We start from the raw sequence: 12,705 nt of genomic DNA, 5'->3' as shown, positions 1-12,705 counted from the left end.
CATAGAGCAGTTAACTGAACAGTGGCTCACTAGACCTAAATTTGACTCTTAGAGAGGCTAGCGTATATATTTTAGAAGAAGGCCTTATGGTAGGAGTGCTGAAGGGCATTATTTTCATGAACTTGTAGTCCTTTTTCGCTTCTTTCTGAGATGAATTTGTACCCAAAACCTTGATCTGTGTTTTCTTTCAAATTTAAGGTCACTGGTTGATAAAAGAGATTATTTTCTAGTTATAAAAACATCTAATATATGTTTTCCATATGTAGAAACCAATGATCTATAATATTTCTTGAGAAGAATGGATATCATATAGTAAAGGATTATGCCTTATTATTTCTGTAAGTTTTCTTTTTATTTTCATTAAATCTTCCTGACCTATTTTCCTCAGGAAAAAGTGAAATATGAATATTAAGACTCCTCAGTTACTAATGACCATAATATATTCAAATCAGGATCTCCAGAAACACTACTGTCCAAGTTTGAGATGATGAAGATAATAATTTCTCCTGGGATCTTTCTAAGTTGAAAGGAAAAAGTAATGGAGTTTGAAAAGAAGTCTGTCGTAACACCCTGGTAACTTTTATGAAGGATGCACCTTTCCAACAGTACTCTCTGGAGACAATACTTCAGATACCCAAACAGTAGCAGCTGCATGGATCAGGACAATATGGTGTTGCCTGAGAACATCCAGTGTGTCCATGAGGAGGTATAGAAATGTTTGCAACCCTTTGATTTGGAGTTTCTTGACATCTCAAACAAGATCTTTGTCTCAGTGGTATAGTTAACAGCTACAAAAGGTGATTTAACCAAAGAATATCTACTATAGACCAGTTAACCCCAGATATACTGTTCTCATCACGCCTGGAGCTCCTGACATGAACCATAAGGGAAGGCTTAGAGCCGTAGTCCATCAGACTTATCCAAGTCTGTTATAAATCTTTTTCCCTATCACTTTTCCTGTATGTTAGAAGTAGCTTAATCTTCTGTTGGTATCTCTCTAGTCAAACGGCTTGAATACAATTTTATTGATTACTTGAAGGTCAATTTAATTGTTGTTCAATTTGTCTTTAAAACAAAATTCTAGCTTTGAATTCTTTGATTGATCTCGTGTTCTTGATTTTTTAATTTTTCGTGGCTTTACCATATGAAATTTCTGAAAGTTATTCCACAGTTTTTGAAGAGGCAAAAGCTAAGGAATTAGATGTGTTTGACTGGTGAGTTCAAATGCTAAATCTTCTTCTATCAGTGGTAAGCAGTTAGGCTCACAAGTGACTCAAGAGCGCAGCAAAATAAGATTCTAAGTCAGGTGAATGGAATTGTTCATTGAAGTAGTTACTCAGATAGAAGAATAAGGATCAACACTGTCCCATAATGAAGCATACCGGGATACATTTCTGACTAGACTGTAAGCTTTCAGAAGTGATTTATGCTTTTTCAATGGACTTTTTTTTATCAGCCTGGGCTGATGTGTATGAGACAGCTTTAATAAAAAAGAAAACAGAAGGATATGATATCAGTTGCTCTTGATCACTCCTTAAAGGGTACTGAAATACATATTCATAATGAGGGAGTTGTTAATTTGTCTTGCAACTGTACAATGCCTATCTTTGCTCTTAAAAATAAGTAGAAATATGTATGTTGCAGTAGCTGATGTAATCATGAACACCATGAAAACCAAGTTGATAGACATAAATTATCCATGCTTCAGTGAGTTTCCTTATATCGAGTATTGATAAAACTCAGAACAGCAGCATATTAGAAGAAAATCCAGATTAACAGCTAGAACTTTCTTCTTCATTTTTTGTCACCTTTTTACTTTCTAAAGTACACTTATTTTGAAACATTCTCAACCAAATAATCTTTTTACTTCTTGAAGTGGTCTGTGCTCCTGTAATCATTTCTTTTCTTGTTGTTCAAACCCTTATGGGTTCAAACCCTGATTTTATTCTGTTTTAAAACTTTTCCTAATAATTTGGTTTTTCTTCCTCTGCCTTTCAATATACTGCTTTTTTCCAAGTTCAACTAATTATTATGCAATTACCCTTACTTTGCCTTATTCTTCATACCTTATTTCATCATGAAATATATTGAACACATTGATAGTCTGCTTTCCTGAACTTGCTGTTCTGGAGGTTTGCAAATTTAGTTTTCACAGTTTTTGCCTCCCGATCCCCAATTAACATTATTCACATAAGGGCTATTAATTTTCTCCTCTTTCTTTGCTGTCCTTGATTATTCTTCTGCCTTATCCAGATCTTCTCTTGAATAATTTTCCAATATGGCTCATATGATCCTTCACTTGTTTGCTGTTTTTTAGTAGCTATAATCATAATTTCATTGTACTGCCAGTAGTTTTTCAGAGTTTCTCTTCCCACAGGTATGCCACAGTTTTATTTCTGTTGACCCAAATTTGATCTCCTGTCTTAAATACAATTAAATTACCTATAATGTGTTGATTATTTGGGGAGAAAATGACATCCACTTCATTTGTTTCCACTGAAAAACTCATCTTCAACAAGGACTTACATACAGATTTTTCTGAAATTCGGAGGAAAAAAAAAAAAGAACCTTTAGAAAGAGGCCAATCAACAGAAAATTTCAGGTAATATTACTTCACTGGGTCTGGTTGACATGGAGTTAATTTTCTTCCTAACATCTTGTATGTTGCTGTATTTTAGATCTGTGACCAAGACAGTGTTGATAATACACCAATATTTTAGCTGTTGCTGAACAGTTCTTGTATAATGCCAAGGACTCCTTTGTTTCTCACTCAGTTCTCCCAAGAAGTGGAAAAGAGGTTGCAAGGGAACACAGCAGGAACAGCTGACCTGAACTGACCAAAGACATAGCATATAGCATCATATTTGGCAGTAAAACTGAGAGAGAAGTGGGGGGAGTTTTTCCAATGTAGCAGTTGCCTGGAGACTGGCTGGGCATCAGTCTGCTGGTAGGCGGCAAGTGCTTGTCTTTACATCACTTCTTTTTTATTTTTGTTTTTGTTTTCCCTTTGACTTACTAAACTGAATTTGAGTTTTTCTAGCTTTTGTTCTTCTGATTGTTTTCCCCAGCCAGGAGTGTACAAATGACTGGATGAGCAAAAGTCAATCCACTACGGTCCTTGTATGCACCAACACAAGGGCCTGGGGAGTTCAAGATAACAAAAGATTTCATCAGACTATGCTAGACTGAATGTAATGCTGTTACATTTGTTCAGCTGTTGCTTTGCAAGCTCGTGCTGTTGCTAGTTGCAATGTTGAATTCTTCCTTCTTGATAGTGGTTTATTTGTTATGTTGTCTCTCTGTGGTGTGCTCCCTCTCTTGCTGTATGTAAAACTTCATGGCTTGTGAATGGCTGCTTTTGGATTTTTCATTTTGGATTTCTTTCTTTCTTTCTTTCCTTCTTTCTTTCTTTCTTTCTTTCTTTCTTTCTTCTTTCTTTCTTTCTTTCTTTCTTTCTTTCTTTCTTTCTTTCTTTCTTTCTTTCTTTCTTTCTTTCTTTCTTTCTTCTTTCTTTTCTCCTTTCTTTCTTTCTTTCTTCTCTTCTTCTTTCTTTCTTTCTTTCTTTCTTTCTTCTTTCTTTCTTCTTTCTTTCTTTTCTTCTTTCTTTCTTTCTTTCTTTCTTTCTTCCTTTCTCTCTTCCTTCCTTCCTTCCTTCCTTCCTTCCTTCCTTCCTTCCTTCCTTCCTTCCTTCCTTCCTTCCTTCCTTCCTTCCTTCCTTCCTTCCTTCCTTCTTTCTCTTCCTTCCTTCCTTCCTTCCTTCCTTCCTTCCTTCCTTCCTTCCTTCCTTCCTTCCTTCCTTCCTTCGTCAAGAGCTATGATGACAGCACTGGCCTTCAGCCTAATCTGGTATTTAGACCCGGCCTTATTAATGCCCCAGTACTACAGAAATCATCCTGTGAAGACAATTAACAATTAGACTTCTCTTTTTCTCCAGGAGCCACTCTGTGGGGGAAATTGGGAATGACATCCTCCCCTTCTCCAGAATTTTCTGCCTTGTTACAGTAGCTATTCAGTTTCTTGAACATCACCCCAAGGTGCTCACATTGGTGTGCATCATAAATTTGATTTTGACATTTCCTAAGGTTAATTCCCTTGTTGGGAATGCCAAAGGCAATGCTCCCTTAGGCAGCTGAATCATGAGTGACAAAATGTGTGGCAGACTTTGAGCAGGTATCCAGAGCAATGTCTTGTTGGCATGGAGTTAAACTTCCTCATAGCAGCCTGTGTTGCTATTTTTTAAATGTGAGACCAAAACAGTGCAGATAATGGACCAGTATTTTAGCTATTGTTGAACACTAAGGCCTTCTCTAGATCGGGAATTTTCCCCAGGTTGCTGTTGATAAGAGACTCTACCACAATTATAAACATCTGGAAACCAAAATCTAGAATGAAAGCTGTTGACTAGCATCTTTATAATACTGTGTCATCATCACATGTCATGATGTAGCAGTGGTTTTATTTAATTTCTATATAGTTCATCGCAAAGTCTTATTGCTATGTTAATCATTGAAAAATCTGGGACCAAACCCAAACATTAGTTTTGCTCGTAGATTAATATATAAATACATTTTGTCATATATAAAGTAATAATTTCCTAGTAAACTAACTTTATCACTTTATATCCTTTTAGGTCTACTGAGGTGTCACAAAATTCAGCATATTATACACACTTTCCCAGAGATGCCAGTCCAAAGTACCCGTATTGAAACTCATCAGAGGCAAAGTCATAAGAAAGGTGATTAATGTATTTTTAAAGCAATTAGAAGTTTTTTTCTTAAGAAATAAAAATGTTTTGAATAAGATTCAGTTAATGTGATACAACATTTTTCTTATTTTCCTGATAGAGCTTCTTTAAATCTATAAAATTGAATTTTAAAAGACTTTTAATTGCCTGAAATTATATTTTCTATAAGAAGGTATTACCAAGGGAAAACTAACAAAATCTTTATTCAGATCCTTAACCAGGTTCATAAATTTTAACCCTTCAGATAATCAAACACTTTGTATTTTAGATATGAAAATAACAGGCTCATGTTGCTAAATTAAGTGATACTTGTATGATTTTCAATGATACTTCACACTCCTGTATAATTTTCTCTATATAAATAATTTTTTTTTGATTGGAACGAAGTTTTGGAATAGTCATGTTCACTAATTAAAACCACTTCATATTAGGTGATGTTATTGCTTATATAATAAAATTTTTATGTCAGAACAAAACTGTTAGCAAATACTTTATTACAGAATTCCCACTTCTGCAATGGCTGTTAGGCACACCAAGATTTCACTGAGTTCTATTAGGTTTTGTGGGCAGAATATGAAAGCTTTTGGAGTACTCTTGTATCAATTTCTTCAATTTCTGCACCTCCACTAACAGCTAACAATAAAACAGGAGAGTGTTTCTTTCTTGTTCTCATTTTGCCTCTAATCTGTATTTGAATTCATTGGGGTACTCTTTGATCAGTCGTTTGTGCTTTTTGTAATAGTAGCATCTGGGCTTCTTTGATCTCGCCAAATTGTTTTTATTCTTTATAGTACTCTTTAAAGATATAATTAAAAAACAGAAGCAGACTCTACAGCCTTAAAAAGCGTTATCCTCAAACAATTATAGTGAGAGTTGCTCATGACTTCCTCCTCGATATTCACTGATAGGGTTTTATAAGAGATTTCTTACCTCATCTCGTGAAGAAAGGTAACTCTGCTTTCCCCATTTTACAAAGAGATTCAAAATCACATCCAAAATATTGCTGCTTCCAAGTTTCCTTTTGTAGAAAGTTTGTGTTTTAAAGAGTATTATTGCTCTCACAAGCTAGGATCCTGTATTCAGAATCATTAATCTCTTTTTAATACATAAATAACCATAGTTTGCTATTTGGAAATCCAATGGAGATCCTTTTCACCTTGGAACAGGACAGTCATAGAAAGTGGGGATTAGAGTATCATGCTAAAAGGTTGTTGGTGGAAAAACAACAGCTTTACTTAAGGTGCTGCTGCTAATATATCCGTAACTGTAATATTGTCAGATTTGGCAATTTTGTACTGCTTATTCTCTGAATTTCTGTTGCGGGCAGGGAAGTTGGTCCCATGTTAACACTGGGGGCATAATCTGTAACCGAAGAGAACATTTTCAATTACAGGCAACATCTCAAATTCTATAGGCAAAACAGAATTATTTTCAGATTTGCTCCACAAAGAGAATATGTAGTTATTCATCTGACTTATACTTTCAGAAGATTCAGAAATATATTTTACATTCACTGTCATTCTCTTACAATTCCCTGCCTACATGTTATACACGCTTAACTGCTATACAATTTGTGTTTTCATTTGCTCTAGCTAAATAATGTCTGCTACACCTTTGTTCCTCTCTTTGGCAATGATGGACTTCATAGCTAAGAGGGAAATTAGCAGCAGCTGCAAGATTACTCAGAACTATGTGGAAGCCAATTTTTTTCTCAACTTAGTAGCAAGAACATTTTCTTCCTCAATACTCTTTCATTATTCTGCTAACATAGTTTGAAATACTTGCTCCTCTTAAACAGTTTAATCTTGGCTTGCTCAGCATCCTATCATGCAAAGAAGCTGTTCTTAACTATTTTTTTCCAAAACTTATGAGAAAAGCAAATTGGAATGCAGTCTTGAGGCTTACATTATAGATAACAGGCTTAATTTATACTGCAGTCTGGACTAAAAGAAGGATTTAAAGTTCTCTGAGAAAAAAAAAAAATAGGATGATACTAATCAGAAGACAAATTTTATCTTTTTTTTTTTTTTTTTTTAAATAAGAGACAACTCCCAGAGCTTGCATGACTTGAAAATCTGATTTCCAAAAATACAGAATATGTTTGTTTGGTTTTAAAAGTGCTTTTGAATTAGTAGTTTCTTCAAACTAAATACAGTATCAGAGCATGCCTGAGCAATTCCAGTTACTTATTAAAAAAAGAAATGTAATAATTATCAAGAAAACTGTTGTTCTTATTTATCTGCAGCATTTAGGATGTGGCCAGTGACACAAAGAAAACTTTAACTAGAATGCAGAGGAAAAATAAGTCATGTCTGAAAGCTGCAAAGAAGCCTGTTACAAGAATCTAGAATGTACTAGACACCGATGGTGTTTTTTCTGCATCATTATTTCCATAGTGCCCCTTCTAAAACAGATTTTTAATTGTCACAGGTTTTGTACAAGAAGTGAGAGACCCTGAACAGGTTAAATATGTTCTCATTCAAACTGATAATGAACACAATAGAAAACATGATTTTGGTAAGTTCATAGAGCAGCAGAGCCTCTCTTCTCCAGCTGCTTTTCAGCTGCCCTACTTTTTCTAGGCATCACATATCATTATTTGGTTTAAGCATATATTTAATTAATTAATTAATTAATTAATTATTCGCTGAGATACCTGTGCCATCATCAGTATATGTTTTTTGGAAGAAGCATTGCCATTTCCTAATCTGTCCAGACTTAGCACAATTTGGTTTGTAAGAAGCAGTCACAAATTCATTGACTTTGTTCTTCCCTGTTGTAAAACGGATGAAAAGAGGAAACATCAGAGGCCATGGTTTAATCCAAGACAACAAAGTAAAACATCCTAGGCAATTCTCCTTGTAAGAGGAAAAAGTTTCTGTTCTAGCACATCTCCAGCAAACAAAAATGGTTATGTCTTCAGCCATAGGGTAAATCCAAGCAAAAGGTTTCTCAATCAGTGTTTTCAACACTGAACGTTTATAGTCCTCTTGTAGGCAGAATAAATGAAGGAAGGTTTGGTGACAAGAGATAGCAGTTTTACCCACATCATGAGTTTTCCATATTTCAGTTCTGGCTCTGTAGTTAAGGTCTTCAGTGACATCTTTTCTCTCAATCACTCATGAAAGGAAGGAAGGACACAAGCCACAGACAATAGAAAAAAAAAATGCCATTTATCAAAACCACTGGTCCTCAGGGTTATTGGAACAAGAAAACTGCATTCTAGCTACAAAGCCTATTGCATCTGAAAGAAAATGTGTGAAGCTTTCCATGATCCCACAGCTTCCTTTTTGATAAGTGGTAGAAGTTGCAGCTATAATTTGGCAGCTCCTCTTCCTTGTGTTTCCAAATGAATTGAATGCCTACTACAGAAGAATGGGGGAAATAATAGCAAATGTGGTGGTGATAGTGTTCCCATAATATGGTGTATAATGTCTGTGAGTCAATGTTTCTGCTGCAATGAATTTATTTACACATATTTATATATATTTGCCAAAACTGTAACACAAGTAAATCTGAGTCCTTCTGTAAAAAATGTCCCTGAGTGCATGCTAGCTCCTTATTAACCCATTTCACATCATTAATCAATATCTATTTGTTACAGCTCTCTGCACTTCATGGGTTTGCCATTTCATTTCCAGAATATATAAGTAGTCAAAAAGAGGGAAGTAGCTAAGCAAGTGGATATTTTCAATTAAGAAAAGGGAAACAAGAAAGTAGTCACCACTTGTTGTTTTTGTCAAAAATTCAAAATGGTATTTCCTAAAATATGTATTTTATTATATATTGTTATATAATAAAAATTAAGTTATGCTTTACTGTCATAGAAACATAGATTCATTATGGCTGGAAAGGACCTCTAAGACCATCTAGCCCAAGCACCAGCCCATCACACCACGCCCACTGCCCAAGTCCCTCAGTGCTACATCCACATGACTCTTGAACACCTCCAGGGATGGTGACTTCATCACCTCCTTGGGCAGCCTCTGCCACTGCCTCATCACTCTTTCTCAGGAGCAATTTTTCCTAATTTCCAAACTTTACACATGCAGCAAGTAAAATTCGGAGTTCCATTTGGCCTACATTCATTTTTCAGTACTTTAAAGAACATCTAAGATTTTTAGAAAAGATCTGAGTAAATAAATAAATACATTAAGCTGTTATACAAGAAACTACAGACAGTAGAATTAGAAAATGTGTAGAGAAGGTCTGAAGAGCTGGATCAATAGACAACTTCATAGGGAAGAAGTATACAATTCAGAGAAAGAATGTTTAAGGGAGATAAGAAGGACACTCATAAAAACAGGAGTGGCTGGAAGAAAGCAGTTAAGAAATTGTTGCATATTTAAAGCAAACTGGTTTTTTAATACTTAAACTGGAGATGTAAACTGAGTGACGTTGAAGATTCACTAAGGACAAAAGAAATTTTCTGCATTGCACATAAGCAAATTGTGGAACACCTTGCTGAGGATGTTATGAATATCAACAAGATTTGTATATGAAAAGCAACTTTGAAAAAAATTCTGAGAAGAGAGATTGTCATAAAGAGAAAGATATCACAGCTAGCTCAGGTGCAAGATGTAAACTGGGAGAGTATGCAAGAAAGTGTGACTGTTTTCTTTGCTCAGTAATCCCAGATCAGCTACTCTTACTGACTGCTGGTGGGGATGTGGTACTGGACAAGACTGCCCACTTATCCTTCTGTTTACAGATGAATGATTATTGTTATCCAAAGACTAGAGAAGGAATGGAATAGGCTAATTATTCTAATTCCAGATGAAATGTGCATCATGAGGTTTCTGCAGCCAACTAGCCTATGCCCAGGACTGGATTTCATTGTGTTGACAGTGTGGTAAATTGGCACATACCAAGAGAAATTAGATGGCACAACCGAGAGAAATGAGAAATCAGGCCCCGTTACTTATGCCTTACAATTTTTTTTTAATTTTGATTAGGAAATCCCTCATCTTCATAAGTCTTCATAAACTGTAAAGTGGTGTAAATAAAAAGAATAACAGAAATGAAAATTAGACAGCATACAATAAGAAAATTTAAAAAGGTAAAAGCAATTATGATAAATCACATTATTCTTTTTGGAGAAAATAAAAAGTAAAAATTCTGAAAGAGAAGACAAAAGTTAGAAACTGGTGTCAAAGTATTTGTCAGTATTTAGTGTAGAAATAGACTAATTGAATTCAAACCTAAGCTAATGCTTCCACATTAAATATCAGTTTGCAGGTGATGAAAATATGGAGTAAGCAGAAGAAGAAAAAGCTGACTAGGATACACAACCAAGCACATACATAAACACATGAAAAGCAAGGACTAAGTTTAGCAGAATGTAACATGGGTTGAAATTTTGCCTGCTACCTAGCATAATATAGATGTAGAAAAAGTCTATTGTAATGAGAGTTTCAAATAGACGTACCTTCAATTAATTTCCATTTCAAATTTGTATACAAAGAATGCTTTTTGTTAATACTATGCACTTCAGAAAATCTTTTTATGTCATTGCTTTGGTAACGTGACTCTTAGCTTATACTGGGTTTAAAACACGGCAGCATGGTATGCTAAATGCAAGTTCAAAAGCCTTTCTTAGGACCTTCGGTCATTGTTATTATAGGATAATATTTGACTATTTTTGAGCTACTCTTCTAGTTTCTTTTCCAAAAAGAAGATGTAGTAAAGTTTTATTACTTTTGTTTTCTTAGGTCTGTCATTTAATATCACCTGCAATATTTATTACTATATCACTTATCCATCTCCTAAATGATTGATAAAAAAATACTGCAGTCCTATTGATAACTTGGACAACAAGACTTTTTTGTAACTCTTAGCATCTGTGATATCAGTGAGCTACTAAATGTTTTCATCAAACTCAACATGTCAAAGAAAAGTAATCTGAGATGATCAAGTACAGATCACATCTAATAACCCTACAATAACATACAATAGCTGTAATGACTCTCCTGAGAGCATTAGGACTTAGTGAGTAAATTGCATGTGTTTTTAAGGTTTGTAATTTTAATTACCTTGTTCTGTAAGAGACTGTAATGTCTGCTAACCAGGTTATCATGCACTTTCCTTCATTAAAAAGTGCATGGAATTTTTTGATTACTGCAAATCCAGATTTATTTAGCCTGCTAAAGAAAAATGGGGGGAAAAAAGTGAAACAGAGAATAAGTGAAGCTATAATGCTTAGACAACACCATTTTCTAAACTTACACTCTTGTGAATGAACAGAGTAAATTTGAACACTACATGCTCTCACCATCTGTGCACCAATAATGATATCAGACACCAAGGGAGAACAGGGTACTTTAGTATAACAGGAAACATCAGTTTACTGCTTTTGGCATGTACTGAATTTTTGGCTTTTAGGTGCCTTGGTCTTAATTTATGCTCCATTCCTAATTAAATTATCCTGCTGACATGACTCTGAAACCTGGCTTCTTGTGCCTTAGTCTTAATTGCTTCATGCTTGATCGATAATGAATGTGCCTTACCATAATATACAGTTTGAAGCTTATGAGAGACAAATTGCATTTCTGTGGACTGCCACAGTCAAACTGGGCAAAGGAGCTATACTGATTATAAGAAAATTTGCAATTGGCACCATGATTTTATGCTAAATGCTTATTAATTGCTGAAGATTTTCATTAACTCTCTTTTTTACCAACTAACCAATGATCTAAAATTAAAGGTAGCAAACTGGGTAGTAATAAAAGTATCTACAGTCATCTGTCAGTGGACAGTAAATAGTAACAAATTTTAAATATAAAATGAAAAACAAAATTTAATTTAAGTTTGCATGAGAATAATTACTTTAATATTCTTGCCACTGTTAATGTTTCATTTTTGTATTGCTGATGTCAAAGAACAAGAAATCAGCAGGCTGCACCAAATGCCATTTCAGAATTTGGAAAAGGTAATGATAGAGAAAATAGAGAAACAGAGATACAGGAAGATCCAAACACTATCATTTTGTCAGCTGGGGAAAAGTGATTCATGAGGAAAATGTATGAGAAGATAGACTTGAATTCAAGTGCAGCATATACACTGCAAGACAGATAGGTTTGTTATTTAAAAAGTACTAGTTTAGCACACAGCAACTTAGGAATTACATATTTCAGATACTGTACATTTTCTAACAGGTTTTTAAGTGAATACAAGCTCATCGGATAGAACTGAACAGCAACATGCACACTTATTATATTTGCTTACTATTAGCAGCATAATATGGTGACACATTTGACAGTGTCACATTCAAAATATGCTGTCATATGATAAAAGTTTGTAATTATCTTCCAGCTGCTACGCTTTATTCCAGGAAGTTACGTAGAAGAAAAGGAAAGGAAAGGAAAGGAAAGGAAAGGAAAGGAAAGGAAAGGAAAGAAAAGAAAAGAAAAGAAAAGAAAAGAAAAGAAAAGAAAAGAAAAGAAAAGAAAAGAAAAGAAAAGAAAAGAAAAGAAAAGAAAAGAAAAGAAAAGAAAAGAAAAGAAAAGAAAAGAGAAAGTTTGAAACTAATTTTAAAAATTTTGCAGCTGACGAATCAAAGAAGCAAATCATTTTTTCAATATAAATCATATCTTATAAGCAGCTTTAACAAAAGAACTTGATGCTGCAGTTGCTTGACTAACACTGCAATACTGAGCAAAAATTTGACTAATGAGCTAATTAATATACAATATGTTACTGAACAAAAATGGAAATTATGCTGAATGTTATGGCAAACTGTTCTTTGTTGATATGTCTTAAAGAAGGCTGTCTATGTAACTTTGATTCTGCTTCCTTTTGATTAACTCACCTTTATGACACAACCTTTAATTTAACAGTTGTACACTATTTATTGCTCTTCATCCTTAGCTGAAAGTGGAGGTCCTGATATTGGTAGCATTCATCTACACACTTTTATTTCACACAGGTATATGAAGAAGCTATTACTGAAGGAAAATACCTCT

This window comes from Meleagris gallopavo, chromosome 1, assembly GCF_905368555.1.
Source record: "Meleagris gallopavo chromosome 1, MGAL_WU_HG_1.1, whole genome shotgun sequence".
In the NCBI taxonomy this organism is placed as follows: domain Eukaryota; kingdom Metazoa; phylum Chordata; class Aves; order Galliformes; family Phasianidae; genus Meleagris; species Meleagris gallopavo.
The sequence above is the reverse complement of the archived record's forward strand: the minus strand, read 5'-3'. Positions refer to the sequence as shown.